Source organism: Molothrus aeneus, chromosome 7 (genome assembly GCF_037042795.1).
Source record: "Molothrus aeneus isolate 106 chromosome 7, BPBGC_Maene_1.0, whole genome shotgun sequence".
NCBI lineage: Eukaryota > Metazoa > Chordata > Aves > Passeriformes > Icteridae > Molothrus > Molothrus aeneus.
This window is the reverse complement of record NC_089652.1, coordinates 9,103,563-9,122,375: the sequence shown is the minus strand read 5'-3', so window position 1 is coordinate 9,122,375 and position 18,813 is coordinate 9,103,563. Positions and strand designations below refer to the sequence as shown.

Genomic DNA, 18,813 nt, shown 5'->3' with positions numbered 1-18,813 from the left:
AGCTCTGAATAAATGATGTTGTGGTGAGGCAGAGTAGTGTGAGGTGTTGAGGGTTGCTGCAGTGTGAAGCAGGGAGGGTAGAAGTTGCTGTGGAAAGAAAATGCTGGAATGAATTTCTAGAAGATCAAGGGCGAGCCATGGTGCAGGTGTTTCCTACTGCCAAGGAGCCCTTTCATTGGTGAAGACAGAGACATGCAAAGAAAAAAGTCTTCAGTGTCTTTCCTCTGAACTCTTGATTACCCTCAGCTTTTTGTGGGAGGTAGTAGTCAGCTTTCTTAAAAGGCTGGAAAGGCTGATGTGTCCTTTGGGGACAGGAGATAAGGCCAAGTAGGCCAAAATTATTTATTTTAAGTTAGAAATAAGATCAAGTAATGTTATCTTAAATCCTTTCTCTTCCTTGCTGGAGAGTTGAGGAGAGCACTGGCTTCCCCAAGCTGAGCTGAAGGCCTGGAGCCCCTTTTCAGTGTGCAGCTGTCCTATGCTGCTGCTGCCTGGTGGATTTGCTTTAGGATGGCAGGGACCCACATCAGCTTGAGAGGAGACAGCAGGAAGTACCTGAGTTGCAACAAGAAGGGAGGGAAAGGCAGGTTGGGCATTAGGGAAGAGGAGGAGGTTGCAGTGGTGACAACAGAAAGCCATGTCATGGGTCATGGAGGAGGAGGAGCACAGAAGGCACCTTGAGCTCAAGTGAGCAGGAGAAAGAGAACAGCTCTTGCTTAGGAGAGATGATATTTCAGCCCACATTCAAGAGAAGAGGTGCTAGGTAGAAGAACATTGACTGCAGCAAAGTGTTGTCAGGGGTTGGGAGCCAAGGAGGGAGGAATCTGGGTTACCTGACAGGGAGGAGGGCAGAGCCAAGGCACAGAGGAGCAGGTCTGTAGTGGAGATGGTCTCCAAGCACCAGGAGGTCAGAAGGAGTGTGGGAACAGATGATCCAGTGAGAGATGACAGAGACCTGTGGAAAGGACACACAGCACCTTCCTCCCCACAGCCATGGGAGTGATGGAGGCATCCTGAATCAGCAGTGAAGTCCAGCAGGTACCTCAGGCACAGGAAGACACCATTGCTGCTCCTTAGAAAACCACTTCTTGGGGCTTCTGGTGTGCCTCAGGCCCCAGTGGGCTTCTCAAGGGTGGTGGCTGTGTTCTCTGGGTCTCACCAGGTTCTATCCACTGATTTAACCTCAGCCACAATCACCTGTGCTAGCTACAGTTAAATTTTGTGTGCACCCATTCCTCTGGCTTAAATTTTTCATTTTTACATACAGTAACAGCATGTAGGGTGAAAATTGCTAGTTTATGCAGGGCAATCCATTTGCCTCCAGTGCCCCCAAATGTGTGGGGCATAACCCCATCAGGAGACCTTAGGGGAATGAGACTGCTGTATCAAAAAGCTGCACCAACTCCAGCCTTCCGGAAATAATCAGGGAAAAAGAAGGCAGCAGTATAAAACTGAGCCTCAGTGAACATTCAGGCATCAGCGTTTGCCAGACAGGAAGCTCTGTGCCATCCTCGTGTTCTTTCAGCTGCAGAAACATTTGATGGTGATGGCTGTGATAAGAATGTGGTATGTGCTACTTTTTTCTCACCTTTGTATCACCTCAGACAGGAAATGCTGCCCTAACCATGGGGAGCTTTGTGTGAAAAGCAACAGTTCCTCAGCCTCTGAAGCAATTTCCCCGAGCCTGCAGCTGTCCAGAGAATACCTTTGTTCTCTGCTGTTTAACAGCGCTAAAATTCGCCGAGACCGTGAGCACCGCACGCTTTTAAAAACATTGGCTTGTATGGACAGCCTTTCCCAGGGGAGAGTATAGCAGTGGGCATAATTGATGTTGTCAATTATGCTAATGCAGCCAAATGCTCTTTGCAGGGACTGTGGTGGCTGAGCAGTGAGGGTTTTTCCATAACCGCCCCAGCACGCCCACCACGGGGGCCCGCAAAGGCAGCAGCTCTGCAAACAGCCACAAGTCCCAAAACCCAGCTGAGTTTTTCCATATCCAACTATTCAAACTGTCTGTTCCATCAGCATCTTAGCTCCCTCCTGTTCTTGCCAGCCTGCTGATGCTCACCAATAACACACAAATCTTTGGTTTGCAAAGCCAAGGGTACTCGTTCCTTTGGGGGGTAAATCTTCGCTGTAGGTTTGCATTGCCTCGGTTTCTAAGGGGCTCTTGCTTTACACAGGCAAGATTTATGCCAGCACTCTTAAGTGCCAGACCAATATCACCCAAAAAGTGGTACCCCCTTTTACAACAAAGCAAACCTGAGAAGAGTGAGCTGTAGGAGGCCCTTCTCTGACCCTGTCCTGCCTCTCCAGGGTCACCATTCCGCCTTTGCCACGGCTGCCTGTGCCATTCATGTACACTTGTGCCTCTGTGCAGTTCTGGCCTCTCCTCTTTCTTAAACCCCAAGGTATTTATTAGACTTGGGGAGATTTTCACTCTCCTCAACAAATGGCAGATCGTTGACCTTGATCAAGTTTGTGCAGTGAGATTTGGTTTTACTGAATAAATGAATGGGTGCGATTTTTCCCTCAAATCCAATAGAAACACACTTTATCTTGCAATTTCCAGGAAAGAGCATTTTAAAGCATTTGAAGTGTAATGTGTGTTTAAGAATGTAGTGTCTGAGCTGAAAGTCCCACGATGGATGTTTTCTTGAATTTCCCCATTATATGCATAAATAAGGCTGTTTTGGTGGCATTTTGGAATTCAGAGGCCAGGCAATCAAGGAGTTCTCATCTTGTTAATCCATTTGCCTATTTATTTGTATTCTTCAGTATTTATAGTCTCTTCTTAAGATCTGGATATTAGCAATTACCCCCCTAATGACTTTATCCTTTCTCATTATCAAATTACAGAGGGTTTTTTTCAAGCCATTTTAAGCGCCATAAGGAATAAGTCAGCATGGATGTACCATATTTCAATGTTATATATTCATGAAAATTGTCGGCGAAGACACTGACAAATTTGATAGACCTATTCCATAATATCATCTTCCAGGCCAGACAAACCTCCCCATATGAGCATTGATTAGATCAAGTCTCAGCAGCTGAATGCCAGCAGCGCAGAGAAACTGATGGAAGGGGGAAGGAGGCATTTTCAGCCCAAATAGTCTCCTCTGGTGAAAAATGTGCATCCACAAGTGGTCGGTTTGAGCTGTATTTTTGGGTTCCTCAAGGGCAGTAAACTCTCCCTTGGCAGCAGCCTCAGGTGGTGCTTTCTGGGTTCTTAGGGAGTCCTGGGACTCTCCTGCAGCCACTGCCTTGGCCCATCCTGCCAGTGCTGTTGCTGTGCCCAAAACTGATAACGAGCACAAAGTGCTGCACGTCTGCTCGTGGCTGCTCTGTTCCCTGCTCACCCTCCTGGCTCCCCATGGGATTTCAAACCTGCATGACAGCCTTGGATCTTTTTCAGAGCGCTTCCTGGCACCGGGGCCGTCCTGGCACTCCCAAGGCTGCTCAGGAGAGTAATCCAGCAGATGGATGTGTTGCCCAAGCAAACTCACAGCTCCACCAAAAAGGGCAAAATCCATCTGTGTCAACACATCATCTTCCCTCGGCTGGGGCAGGGCTGTGGGATGAAGGCCATGACAGCCATCGCACGTTACAAGGATAAAGAAGGGTCTCAGACTCCTCAATGAGACCCTTCAAAAGTCCAAGAGTCTTGGACTCCAAAATAAATATAATTCAGTCACAGTCATCTTCATTGTCTGTAACGGGCCTGGAGAGTAGCCAGGAATCAGAACAGCAGTGCTGAATTTCTATAGTGACAATTTTTAATGTTTTTCCCCCCCTGGACTAAAATATGAGAACTTCAAACTAGAGTCCTTCTCCAGATCATAACATTTTCAAAGTAGGTTAAGTTTGGAGTCTAAACCACTTGACATTGTCTGTTTAAATTAAATTTTGTGTCTACTAGTGTTCAGCCATTTGCTGAACTGCTGAAGAACAATAAAGCCCCAGAGCTTAGCTATGGGATATAAACTGTGGTGCATTTTTGCTCTGCCTTTGTGAACCAGGCTTTCCTTTCTTCTTAATGGAATTAGCAAGTGAGACACAAAGCTGAACACTGTGCAACCATCACAGCTAGAGAGAAACTATTTCTCATCTGCAGCTTTGTAAAAATGTGAGGGAAATTACATCCTTGCATATGCAGATTTGCTTGCCTTTCGATTCCTCAGACTCAGAGGTTCTCACACTAAATAAATAGATTATGTAGAAAGCCTTCCTGCTATTCCATCAAATCGCTTAAAATTGAAAAAAACTAGATTTTAATATTTTGACAGCTGTGTGGCAGCATGAATGCTGTCTAGCTGCAGCCTCCACCTGTGCTCACACGCACACACAGACACACACACTCCAACCTGTGGAAGAACAAGAATGGTACAATTCATACATTTTTTTTAAATGGGAAGCTTTTTAGTGTTGCTTGAATTGTTGTTTGCATTTACAAATTGCTATTTGCATTTTTTGCAAGGTTTTATGCACAGTGGAAGTCCTCAAAAAGTGGTAGATGAGCTCTGCAAAACACAGGAAGAAAGCCCAGTCTAGATTATTCTGAGAGGTTTTCAAACACAAGAGAGATCCCTGTAGCCTGGTGGTCTCCAGCCCTTCTGTTGCCTTGCAGCTCCTCCAGTGTTGTTGGTATCCAGAGGAAAATCTAAAAGGCAGTGATAGATCCCAGCTATTGGGTCAGTAAATCCTACTGCCAGCTACTTCTGAACTCAAGTCTGAGTAGACAACAGAGTCAGTCCCAACCACTCTCATGGCCCCCAAACCTCCACTTGTCCTGGGTGTTTTTGAAATGAAAACCTGCAGCTACTTCTTTTGTGATTTAACTCCAGGGCTGTAAAAGGTGGAGTGTGGAAAGTCCCACTTAAGCCTATTCCTGAGTCATGAGGAAGACTGGATGTTTCATTTCTAAAATAGGTAAGGCTGGGGCAATAATGCAGTTGTCTTGTTATGGGCACTGTAGCACAGGCTACCCCAAGTGCTTTTCTTCTGTAGACCCCTCTCAAATTTACCTTCAGATGCTGCTTGGCTCTATCTTGCTCTACATAATTTTTTTGGAATGGGAGACAGACACACTGTCGTAGGGGTCACGTAATAGCCTCACAAACAAGCCCCCTGCCAGGAAGGAAACTGCAGCACTCCAGAGCACTGTGCCATGTGATTTAACAGCACTTACTCCTAACAGTCTCCTCCTGAGGAGCATGCAAAATGAAAACAGGCTTATGGAGATTTTAAAAACAAGCGAGAGGGAGAGAGAAATATTGCTCATTTAATCTGCCAGCCTCAAGAGAATACCTCACTTTTTATGGGAGTTCTCCTCTAACTTTGAATTGCACACGCTGAGCTTGGTTAAATGTGCCTTGTTCTTTTGGATTTCGGGGGGGTTTTTGGTTTTATAATGAGATAAATTGTGTCTTTTCATTACTTACAATTTCCCAGTGTCATGCTCATGGAACCTGTAATTGTTAGCATTAAAACTTAAATTAGGTCTCAGGTGAACTGCTAGACATCTCTTTGCCTTAGACTGATGTAGCTCAAGGAGGAAGAACATTTCCATTTGTGCCTCTAAAGCTTAGCCCTTAATTCAGTCACTAATGAATGTGAATCAAAAGTTGCAGAATACGTTTGTGCTTTTTTCCCATAATAAACAAACTCAGTATTGTTGTGAGTGAACATTATAAAGAAAGCTATTTGATTTGCATTAAAGCTTGGGAGCCTGAAAATTCAATAAATCCAGGCTAAGAATCTGATCTGTAGGAAACAAACAGGGAAAACAATTCCAACTTGTAACACCAGTATTAGCACAGGCAGCCTAAAAAAATACAAAACCAGACCCCAGGCTATTTTACTGTTGTCAGCATCTCTGAAGCATTTAACTCCTGGAGGTGAATTCAGGTGTAAATGATATGTGGGGTGAGGGTGGAGGTTGTAATCCAAGTATATTTTTTCATATGGGGTTTCCATCAGAACTGTGAGAAATTCATGAAGCTTGCTCCAAACACTTCTGCTTGCCCAAGACTTGCTTGCTGTGTGCCTCACTTGTTGATTTTCCCCTTATGCTATCATGTTAGCAGTCTTCTGTAACATTTTGTTCTCTTAAAGGTTATGGATAAAAACAGAAATTCTATGTGCAATAGAGATGAGCAGACCTGAGTTCATGAAGGCATTTCTACAGATTCTTCCATTTGTGTCCCAGTCCAGAAGCACACAGGGTTCCATTTACATATGTTTGGTTGTAGGCACACACAGTTTGTGGTGACTGGGAGTGGGGCTGGGCCCAGCCTCATCCCCAGTGGGTGCAGCTGTGAGCAGCACTGACAGCAATGAGCCAGGGAGTGCCCAGGGGCACTGACCAACCACCACAGGGAACAGAGGGCACACAGGGGCAGGGCATCAACAGGAGGGGATAAAAGGTTGGGCTGAAGAACAAGAAAGAGCAGAGCTTGCAGCCTTCTGAAGTGAGATGGTGTTACTCTCTATGGGCAGATGCCTGGAGCCTTCTGATGTGATGTTGTGTTACTGTGTATGGGTGAATGCTTAAAGCCTTCTGAAACTGTGTGGTGATACTCTGTGTGTTGTGGCCATCTCAGCTGTGACATTTGGTGTTATTTGGAGCACAGAGACCCATCTTCACAAGCAAACCTGAACCTTTCAGTATTTGCTGATCTCTTGGTCCTCTGCTCAGTATCTGTGTTTTGATCAGAAGAATGGGCAAGCTGAAAGGAAGGTAAAGCTTGCAGAACAGAAATACATTTTCCTGCTTACACATAAAAATGTGATCCCAAAACTCAATGCAAGCTGATTTGTGCCTGATTTCTCAAGTTGTCTTTAACCACATACTGCTTCCTAAATAGGGCCTCTAGTGGAAAGGGTAGGCACCCTCAAAAAATTACATTTATGGTTTGCAGTCATGCTAGTTTTTATGCTCTACTTACAGCTATTCACAAAATTTGTTTTTCCTAACCTTTGTTTTCTGAGGTTTATGGGAATGAAACAACATGATGTACAGCCAATGTTCGACTGCCATGGATATATGGAATATGCACCATAATTCCTGGCTGCAGCACTGCCATTGTGAAGGGATTTACAGTTAACCAAAAAGGTCTCTTTATATCTGACTAAATCACTTTGTAGCACCTAGTTAATACTGCATCTTCACCATTTTCAGGCCCTTCCTTTGAGACAGACCAGCATTAAATAGCAGAGTTCTGTGTGAACACCAGCTAAGGCCATGAAGTGGCTTCGCAGATCTGTACTTAAATTTACTGCAGACAGCCCCAGACCTGCTGCACACCAGAAATCACAGGGAAGCTTAAATTCTTCTCCCTTTGGGGTCTAGAAGGACTGTGCAGCCCAGTTCCTCTGTGGGACCAACAGCCTGACCCTTAGGGTGAGGCAGGGTCACATGTGACTCCTAGGGGACTCTGCTGTGGTGCCTGGGTTTCACACTGTGCTGCTGTTGTAGGTGTCAGTCTGTAACCCCAGCACTTCATCCTCATGCCAGGAGCATGGTAGGTGCTGTCTTTGGCATTTTGACACCCTGAAGGCATTTCCCTCTTGATAGAATCTTCTTTCCTTTCTCAACTCCCCTGCTTCTCCGACAAGAAAAGAAATTTAAAAAAGAAAAGGTATCTGAGACAAGATTCTGTCAGTCTTCCTCAAGGAACAGGCTGGGAAATTAACCCTGTTTTCTGGATTGGGGGAGGAATTTCCCTTTCCATCCTTCCTCTGGGCTCCAGGCACTTTGATCATCTCAAGAGTCATCCTTGAAGGATACTGTTGAAAATGGTGCACAGCAGCTGTCTGCCATCCACTACACTTATTTGAATTAGTTAGATAGATATTAAGGAGCACCACAGTGTATTTTTATGCCCAGCATCTCTATTTTAGGCCAAATTTCTGTGAATTTGCTGTTAGGAATCCTTGTTTTCCCAAGGATTTGAGAGTTAAAGTTATAATTAGATGCTAGAATATCCGTTTTCAGGAAACATCAACATTTAAATATTTGGTTTTGATCTAGTCTGAAATGTAAAAAAAATTATTTTGAAATATTCATAGAACTGAATTTTCTCAGAATTTTGTTTCATGGGATGTTTTGGCATTCTTTATGAAATGTTAGATATCAAAATACCACAAGATGAAAGCATATGACAGTTGTAATAAATAAATTGTAACCATAAGGAAAGTTGCTACTTAGAACTGACTGAAATATCCTTTTTTGTAGAAGGAGTATCATCATGTCAAATTGCAATACAAACACGAGATAATTTGATCATTTAGACATGTGCGGTGGTAACCTGAGCCTTTTTTCACCTGGATTCAGGAGTATAAATGCATCTACTGGAATTAAAGAAAGTGCAGTTGGAGAAGAAAAGAAGGAGCTGGTTATATTTATTTTTAGTAGACCTTCAGAATTAGACTAGATGGAGACAAATGCCAAATTTTGCCTGGTTTAATCGATTTGGATAAAGAAAGTAAAAACAGACAAATGTTTTGCCACAACAGTTTCACTTGGCTGATGGTTCCACTTCTTTCCATTGAACACACCTGCTAAAAGATGCATTTACCTTTTCCATTGAACACACCTGCTAAAATGTGCATTTACCTTTTCCATTGAACACACCTGCTAGAAGCCACACCCTGCACTGATTTTTTAAACAATGCAACATAACTATTCTTTCCATATTAACATTTAATGTAAGAAACCATGAGTGACAGAAGCTTGTTTCTGAAGGAAAAGGGAAATGATTTAGAGAAAGTATGAATTTCAGTGGGAGATGCAGCAGTTTGAATATAAGCTGTGCCTTCTCCCATGCTTCTGTCCAAACAAACATTCCTCTGCATTCAGGATAAACCCAGCCTTGGCAGTTTGAGGAGCACCTCTGTATCACTGAGCAAGCAGAAGTGCTCTTAATAACTGAGGTTTGAAAAGCAATATTTACCTGCCTAGAAAGGTGACTTCTTACACACTTGGGCTGTCATTTTACCTTGTACCCATGGGTGTTAAGTGACTGTGAAACTCTCCTCTTGGAAATGCAACAGCTGTAAACAAAATGTGCTATTAGAGTACCTGTGCCAGTGCATGTCAGAATACTATCAGCACTGAATCAAAATGCACTGCTTTGCCTACTGCTGTTACCACAAGCCTTAGCCATTTTAGACAGCATTACATAATGGCAAAATATTTTTCAGGGGGGAAAAATAAATTAAAACTCTCTCCCTATGGTTTTAATCTCCCTCTTATTTTATCTGTGGTTTAAAACTGTGTCAGGTATACATCAAAACCACCCCTTCCCTAGAGTATTTAGTTTACAATTTCATTTAATAATGGAAGTGTGCTTCCATCCAGCTAGGATGGGAAAGGATTAAATAAAAAGCAACTGTTCTAAAATCAAGTAACAGTAGGGCAGCCTGTCTCCATGCTCTGCAAATGAAGTAGCCATGGAAAAGCTTGTTATTAGTCTATAATATCAAAACTGATAAACTATTAGTGTTTTGTCAGGCATGATAAATGCTAACCATTTTCCTCTGCAGATTGCCTCAACAAGAACTGTGACTGTTTTTAGACACATCTGGCACTGCAGATTTTTTTTCCATCCTGCATTTCAGTGATTTAAAAGGCCTTGGCTGGGCAGAAGGATGTCAGCTGTTTGGTTTAAAATACTGTTATAAGAGTCAATAAGATTTAAAGAGGCAGTAGGTAAAATTCCAGCCTTGCTGAAGGTAGTGGGAGAATGGCCATTGAGTTTAATGGCTTTGAGATTTCTCTGTATGGCTTTTTTGTCCATTTTTATTCTTAGTAAATTTTCCATTTCATAGAATTGCCCTTTCTTTTCCATTCAGCTTTTCCTGCTTTCAATATTAGCTCTAGGAGTTAAAATACCAAACCCTTTATTTTCACAAATGCCATCTTTACAGCTCACTTCTGTGGCACTGCTGCAAGACAATAATAACAGGTGTATAAAAATAGCAAATGCAGGTATTCATTTATTTTAAAGAAAAGATGTTCTTAATAGGCTTTTCTGTCTGTGCTTCAAAATGAGCTGTGTGACCAGTGATGAATCCCAGGACCTCTGGGGCCTAGAGAAGCTGTTCCACTTTTTATGGAAGGAAATTGCAGGGTGAGCTCCATGCTTGCTTTGTGTCCCATCACTCAGGAATGGCCAGGGGTCTGGATGGAAGGGTTTGATGGGAGATAGGCCACCAGATGCTGGCTGCTGTTGGTGTATTTGAGCAGGCAGAGTCTGGGCTGGGTCTGTGGGGAGCTGAGCTCGAGGGCAGTGGAAGAGTTTGGAGTCAGTGGACAAGGGGAGGTGACAGCTCCGTAGCAGTGTCTTCAGTGTGCCTTGGAGGGGTCTCTGGCAGCCCCTCAGGCTCTGATAGGCACAGAGTGTGTTCTGCAGCCTTGGGTGGGCTCCTCTCTGCATCTCAGAGATCAGCTACTGCCTGATAGACCTGTGGTACTGGAGTAATAGGCAAAAAGCTTAAATTTGTGTGGTGACATTGGAGCCTTTTGATGCAAACTCAAGAATATGCAAAGGTTTTGGCTCTGTCCCTCCATTGCAGGGTTTCATGACAGATGGGAAAGAGTGTATCTTTGGTAAAATAGCAGGTTTTGCTGCAGTGACATTTTATATTGTTTTATCCATTTTCTCCTACACTTAAAACTGGGACTAGTAAGGGATATCTCTCCAGCTCCAGGCATGGGAAAGGATGCACACTGCTTGGTGTGCTCCTGTTTACCAAGTAGGAATTTCAAACATACAGTCTGCTGAAAGCCAACCCTCTGGGGCAGCCACAAAAGATTTTAACAATACAGCTGGACTGATACAAAAAGCAAGGTTGTAGACTGTGTGGACCCATTGCCATCACAGTTTTACAATACAGGATTCAGGGCAAAGGGGTGAGTAAAAATAGCATCAAACCATGTAGGATTCATCCCTCAGCAAGTGTTTGATTTGTATGGAGGAGTGATCACGGGGTTGCAACATGCCAATAAAATGTTTCTGAGCATAACAAAACTTTTCTGAATAGCCTGAACAAAAGCAATGAAAAGTATGGCTGAAACCATGCTTTTAGCCAACAACAAACATATCTCTGAGTAGTCACAGGCCATTCAGGGTCATGTTCTGGCAACTAAAATAACCAGGATATTCACAAGGGATTTGCCAGGCATGTGATCCAGGAAGTGTACAAAAATACCACATATAGGAGTCAAGTATTTTTATTTCAGTCTCCTATTTTCTCGCACACACTTCCCCCAAAATTCTGCAGCTCTTTCTTTAGTTTCCTGGATGAATCCTCTCAGGCAGCATGTTTTTACAAGCACAGATGCTACCTTGGAAAAAAAGAAAAGAGGGAAGGGAGCCAAGTGGGTGTTACACTTCAGCTTGGCAGCATCTTGCCAACATGTGCCCCAAAAAAAAAAAAGGAAAAAAGAAAAAAGGACTGCTTTTAGTAATCCAAACTGAATATGAAATCAGTGCAAAACTAGGACTGTAAAACCTTCAGAGTGTCAGAAGGACTGAAGGAAACGCCTTGTAGCCAAAATGACATCCCTGACCTACTTGTCCGCTCTGTCACGTACCTGGGTAACCTTTTCTTACCCGTGCCTTCCATCAAACCTCTGACAATTTTGCCATTCATACTTGCTTTTAACTGTAATTTTTTGAGATTGTTTGAAGTGTGAAACCAGAAAGTAAAGTCTCATAACACCATGCTGGCAGACCTAAATATAAGTCAGAGACCTTTTCAAGCACCGCTTCTCTGTGGAAAACAATCCATTCAGACCTGGAGTTCCTATTGGAAATTAGGGAGCAGCCTGGTAATTGGATTAGGGTGTGCTTTTACGTGCAGCAGTTTCTCAAGAGGAAGTTCCTGCTTTGTTTCATTGATTGCCTGCCTGATCTTTCTGCCAGTAAAAGCCATGCAGGCAGCTGAAAGGGTGAGGATGGATGGAAAATGTGTTATGTAAGATGTGCCTGTTCTCTGAGTATGAGCGGGTGCATACAGCCTCTAAGTGCATCTCCACACAAACTGAAGCATGCTTTGTTAATCTACAGTTTAAGCTTAAAAGCAATTTCTATCAGTGTACTCCTTACAATCTGGAAGAGCTGCTACTTGCACCAGTACTTCAGTTCCTGCATAGGTGCCAAAAGAAGGGGAAACTTCGGGACACCTGGGGTTGGATGTGAGAATTGGAGTCTACGTTGTTCTAGACATTGGAAGGAAAAGGAAGAAAATGTATTTATCTTCCACATTTCTAGAAGGGGTTTGGAAATACCAGATAAAATTTACAGGTGTGAGCCTGAGAACATGCCAGGCTCAATCATACATGGTACAGGAGTTAATGTGGCAGGAATTGCAAGGGCATAACTTAGGGCACAGCAGTGCTGCTCCAAGAGGACTTGCACCCCATTACTCCAATTTCATCACCCCCATCAAGGAAATTATATCCTAGGTGGGCAAGATGAATCCTGATTTTTTTCTGGATGGGCTCCCTCCCATTTTTCCGCTGGAGCCCCCTCCAAGCACACCCTCAGCTGGGAGATGGAGCCATCATCAGTCATGCGTCTGTCCCCTGGGGCAATGCCAGCCAAACGATCCTGCTCCTTCCACACATCAATATTCCTGACACCCGTCTTCAAACTTAGGTCATGCATATCCATCTACTTTTCAAAAAGTGTCAGAAGGATACAAATATCCCTTCACTATTTTTAGAGCCATATCAAAAGTATTTATCAGCTTTCTGGCACCTCATCCCATTTGTCATAGTTGATGCTATCTACCAGTTGGCAGTGGAGGATGAGGTGCTCTAGAAATGCAGTGGCGGGTGGATGAAACTCCATAAGCTGAGACCACAGCAAAGGTGACTCCTGAGAGTTGTTGTGCCTGTTGTCACAGTCAGGAAGTGCCTGTCATGGTCTTCTGAGAGCAGGCAGAGCACTGGGGCTCACGGGAGCAGCTCATCCCCTCCTCGGTGTTTCCTAGCCCAAAGGGAGGTGGAGGGAGCAGGGAGCTCAGCCTGGGAGCAGGCCTGAGCTGTGGGAGAGGAGGAGACCACCATGGGCTCTGGTGGTCATCATCTGGTGATGCCCAAGGAGTGCTTCCCTCAGCACACACCGTGGCTGTGCATCCCAGCTGCAGCGTGCATGAGGATGGAGCTGTCTGTTTATTACACATAACTCACACTGCTCATGCAAGGTGGCACAGGAGAAGTGCTGAGAGTCGTGTTTTGCCATGCACACATTGCCAACAGGAAGCTCTTGCAGCTCCTCCACAGCACACACCTCGAGGCCTGAGCTCTTCCATGTGCAGGTAACGTGTTCTTGGGCCTCATGCCACAAAATCGGGCTGTTTTCATAGCACTGTTGGTTTTTAGAAGGCAATGTATTCAGGTTGAAACTTTGCCCACATACCATCTGCTTCAGCCTTATCTTCTTTGACAAGAAAGCTGAATATATAATGTCCACTTGGCTTTCCTGGTGTTACATAAGGTTGTGGTTTTTGTGTTAGGTTTGCAGTTTCAGAGCTCCTCAGTGGCTCCTGCAACATGCTCCTGCTCTTGTTTTCAAGTGGAAAATCAGTGACAAAAATCAATACCATCTTCATAGCTATAATGAAAGTGACCCACAGGCTTTTTTAGGATGACCACAAGCTTCCATCATATGTCTGAGGCCTATTTGCAAATATTGATTGGTATTGCAGATTATCTGTAGCCATTTCATGTGAAATCTTAAGGTCTTGCAGTTTTGCTCTCTGTGCTCGGTTTGGTATCAAAGGTACAGCTATAAATCACAAGACCCACCCAAAGACACTATTGATGGCTAAGGTTGCTGAATTGTGAAAATTGGGCATTTCATGGGGTTTTTTAGCTGTTAAAGGAGGATGGTTCTCAGTCAGCTCCAAGTGAGGGAAAGCACTGCTTTGGAATCATAGCAGACTGTTTACTTGAAGTTGGGAAAAAAAAGTGGAACCTTCATATGCAAATGTATGGCATTTGGAAATGTCATATAGCCACATCTACATATAAATAAGCTGCTCTGGAGTGCTGCACTAGCCGGGCTGCTTTGATATAGAAATTGCATAGTAGCACACAAAGCAGAAACAGCAGGACGCCACTCGGTCAAGTTCGGGGAGTTTTGTTCCTTAATCATCACATAACAAAGTTAACTAATAGTGCTGTGTCACTGCAGTGCTAGTCTGGGAAGGGTTGTGAAGAGCTGCTGGTTAGTGAGAATCATGTCTGTGTGCTGCTGGGGCTGTGCAGCAGGGATGGTGGCTTGTCTGCTGTGCCCCAAAAGACAGTGCTAAATGTAGATATTCCTCTGGCAGCGTCCCTCCTAGCCATCCTCTGCAGATCCAAGCCTGCTTTCTCTGAAGGAGACACAATTTGATTGAAAGAAGCATCTTCTGCTGCTAACATCCACATGCTGGGGAGGTGTTTCCATCTCTGTTTAATCTGGTATTAAGCAGTAAATTGAAACTCTCAGGCTTACTTTTTCAGAGGGGAGGACATAGAGAAGAGCCCTGATCTGGTGAGTTCCTGTCCATTTTTTACCCCCTTCAACACAGGCCCTAATGAGTAGCTGGAGGAGAGGTGGATGGGAGAGAAAACAAGCTGTGGGCTCAGCTGTTGGGAGGAATTTCTCACAGAGGGTGACACCCACTCTGCTCCTGCAGTGCTGTGTGATGGATCCAGCGCTCGCCCCTCTGCCTTCAGGCACGCAGCCTAATTGGAGGGAACCTCACAAATCTCTGAACTGACACCAACTCTTCTTCAACACAGAATTACAATAATAATAAGGTTAACTCATCCTCTAAGGGCTCTGTCATGAGCTGCCTAAGGAGATCATGTGCAAGGAGATAAACTTTATTTCTTTACACTGCTGGTTTCTGAAGGGGGAGGATGCTGCTCCCACAGGGCTGGTGGCATCTCTCTTAGGCAGGGGAATCTGAGTGAAGGGAACGTCAGCAGCTTGCCAAAAACAAAGAGTAGCTGAGTTAGCACGAAGAGGGATTTAATCTATTCTAAGAATGGGGTTAACACAGATTTATTCAATCCTGACACAAAAGAAGGCAGCACAAACTGGGCCCCTTTACCTAGGGCTTTGATAAACCCTCAATACAGCCCCACATCATTAAATCACAACCTAGCAATGATTGCAGCCCTCAAGACTGGCCCTGGCAGTGGCTGCCTTAAAGAGCTCTGTCTGTGTCACTTCATCCACAGAAGTGTGGGGAGATGGCTTGGGGACAGCTGACACACAGATGACACAGGGAGCTGGGGACCTCACAGTGGTCCTCTGTGGAGCTGCTGCAGGGAGAGCTCAGTGCATCAGCCTCCTCTGGATGTCCTGGAATCAAGGGTGGAGTGCAGCATCAAAAAGCAGTGACTGCTGCTTTAGGGGTGGCCTCGGTCAGGGTGAGAGGCTGAAATGGGGCAGGGAAGCAGAGGAGGTCAGACAAGGTGAGCAGCAGCCTGCCTTACCTCCCTGAATGAGACAATCACCCCAGGAAGGAGCTGAGCCTAATGTGAGCACCTGGACATGGAGAAAATGCTGCTTTGGGGCAACTCATTAGCCCATGTGGTGTTTTTTCTCTTCCAGTTTAGCTTATATTGCTGGGTGTTCCCATTCAGAGGTGTGAGCAGTGCTTGCTGCCATGTACCCACATCACTGTGCAACTTTGGGTTGTATTGCAGCTTGTATGGCAGTAAATACTTGGTAGAACCTTCTTTTACATGCAGGAGCCTTGGCTTTTAGGGACCTGTACAATCTCTAGGGTAAGGCATCTGTGAATTCAAGGGGACAGCACACACTGTGAAAAACAAGGGTAAAAAAAAAAAAGAAAAGCAGTCCTGGTTTACTTTTGAGTAGACAAATGGTCTTGTTATGTATGCAGGAAAATTATTAACAAGTTGCTTGATTTCAATCACTTTTCTCAAAGAAGGAGGATATATTCACAGATGTTGTAAATAAAAGGGCTTCTTGATTTCCAAAGTTCAGCAACAGCTTTAACATATATAGCATAGCCCCCATATATATGCTGACAAGCTGAAAGTATTCTGTTCTCCATTTGAACATCTGGGGATTATTAGTGTCTTAATTCATTGGTTTCTATTATTAATTATGGCAGCAGGCTGAATAATTACGATGCATTGCTGCAAAGACAGAGCACAATATTTTTTTTTCAAAGTGCACTAGGACATCTTGCCATCATCTCAAACATAAAAAGCCCTAGATTATTTTTAAAAAGGAAAGTGGATTTTATCTTATTCCAGGGAACTGATTTGCATAGGGCCATTTAAAATTAATAAATTACTGTGTTCAGCAAGCCTATTTTGTGCCTGAGAAAAGAAGTGAATGTAATTTATTTCACCATGTTCCATTTCTTTTTTTCCCCTTGGTGAAGCAGCTAATATGGGAAGGGTATTTTTTGTGCAGTTCATGTTGAAAAACTAGCTTCAAGTTTGTACTTGGAGTGGCTGCAGGAGGAATTTAGGCTCAGGCTGCAACATAGTGGTGCCAGACGTTTTCAGCTGACATTTGGTGTCTCATTTTCCTCTTGCTCTCAGGGAGAGTGGGCTGGTGAGCTCCCTCTTGAGCAGCAGCAAGCACTTCCTTCGGAATTCTCACTCAACGCCCACCCAAACAGTGATTTTCAGGCGAGTTGCTTGCACACATTTCCTTCATTGTGAAGAGGCACTCTGGGATTGTAAAAGGCAGGTTTCAGGAACATGAGGGGGGAAGGTGCCCCCTGGGCTGGCCCTGAGCAGCTGGCAGAGTGCAGCAGGGCAGGTTTGCCAAGGACAGTGTGCCTTGGAGCTGGTCAGCAAAGACCCAGGAGAAAGCTCTGTTGTCTCGTCAGAGCTGGGTCTGAGCTGGGATTTATCATGGCAGAAATGAAAGCCTGCCTAAGGACTTCATCCCTAAGTTGCTGTGGGATCTCACTTCCTGTTGGATGCTATTAAGTACCAGCAAACCTGCTAAAGCAATTCTGCACTTTCAGAGGAAGCAGCACCATTGCCATTGCTGACTCTGTGAAGACTGAAGATGAGTAATATAAATATGCCTAGGCTCATCCACAGGTTCAGATTCTCACCTGTAGTACATCAACTAAAGCTCTTTCCCAAAATTCAGAGCATCCCTGCCTTTGCTCCACAACTCTCTGCATGTTTGTTTTCATTTCAAACAAGAATTGCACACAAAGTCTCTTTCATGCAGGGCAGAAGAGATGTCTTAAGAAGGTTCCCAGTGCTGTGCTCTGCAGCATCTCTTTGGGACCTGTCAGGGAGGTGCAAGGGGAATATGCTTCCAAAAGAGGTTGAGAATGTTAAAGGCATACATTTGACCCAAAAATCCCTTTTTCCCTTCACGTGTCCTCTGATAATGTGATGGGTAAGGAGTCACTACTTCAATATCAGCAAGAGCTTCCGTCTGCAAATTTGACTGACCTCAGCAGTATTAAAAGATTAAATTATTATGTAAGTCAATTCTCCTTAACCACTTTTTCCAAGGAGATGGGTGTCAAAATAGCTTCTGCTGCACATCATTCACTGTCTCATCCCTTATTTGATGAAATATATGTGTCTTATATGTATTTTCAGGTCTTCCCTTGGTCCAGGGATGACTGTACACTAGGTGTTAACATTGTATGTGAGCCAATATTTTCTCATATGGGCATATTATTTTCAAAGCTCCAACAATACCTGTTGTACATCAGCCAAAATGCTAACATCAGAATTTATAGGCTGTGTATATTCTAGTTTGCTTGCTTGAAATCACCTAGAAAGTCTCACTGATTCACACATGAAGAATGACAGACTTATCAGCCCTGCAGAACTAATTAAGTGCCTGGCAGTCAGTTCTTGGATACAAGAATCCTATTTTTGCCTAGATTTTTATTTTAATTTCTCTAAAGTGGATTGTAGGACCTTATGTCTGGAAAGAATTTTCTGGGCACTCCAGACAGTACTTCATATAATCCTCATCAAGGGCACTAATGGATTTATTCCTTTGTCAGCAGCACTAGTGCACATGTTTGGTTGTGGAACAGAAGCTCCACGTTTGCTCAGCTGGGAGCTGGGGACCAGTGAGGGCTGCCCAGAGAAGAGTCTGGCTGCCTGGTTTTCACCACTTGCAGAGTCACATCCTGCCACCAGGCAGGCTGCTCCAGCTTTTGAATTTCAGTTTTCACCTGAGAATCTGAGGGGTGTACATTCAACTTCCAAAGACTGAAGGAAAGCCATATAGTTAAACCAGAAATTAAAATGATACAAAATATATTTGAAATCATTCTTCTGCATCGTCTTGAGGAAAGACAGGAACAGGCACGGATATGAAGGAATTTAGACAAGATAGCTTTAAATAATTTATTTAACATTTCAGAAGACAATCCATCAGGGAAAGCAAGATCACTGAGTGGGTGGTCAGCCACACTGATATCTTTTTAGGATCCAGTTTATCCCAGAGAAATAGCTCATCATCTCAGCATCTGCCTGCCATCCAGAGAGGTTGGAGAGCAAGGGTTCAGCTGGGACACTTCTCCAGTGAGAGATGATAAGCTGTTTCAAACTACACAAAGTAGCATCTGGCCTCCATGCACTTAAAAATAACGTGTTTTGACTAGTGTGTCTTATTTGATAGGCTATCATGTCATGTGCTGGCACTAACAAGGGATGTGAACAATATGAAATGTCATGTTAGGCTAAAGATTAAAAAAATGCTGCAGAAATGCAAAAGATGTTGCCTTCATCAGAGTGACTTTTTCGATCACAAAAGTGCTTCAAGAAAAAGATTC

The 18,813-nt window shown here is 44.0% G+C and overlaps 1 protein-coding gene across 1 annotated transcript in view; it reads left to right on the top strand.

Moving 5' to 3' along the window:
* TMEFF2 (transmembrane protein with EGF like and two follistatin like domains 2) overlaps positions 1 to 18,813 on the top strand; it is a 124,497-nt gene that overhangs the window by 94,204 nt on the left and 11,480 nt on the right. The gene's annotated exons all lie outside the window — the stretch shown is intronic.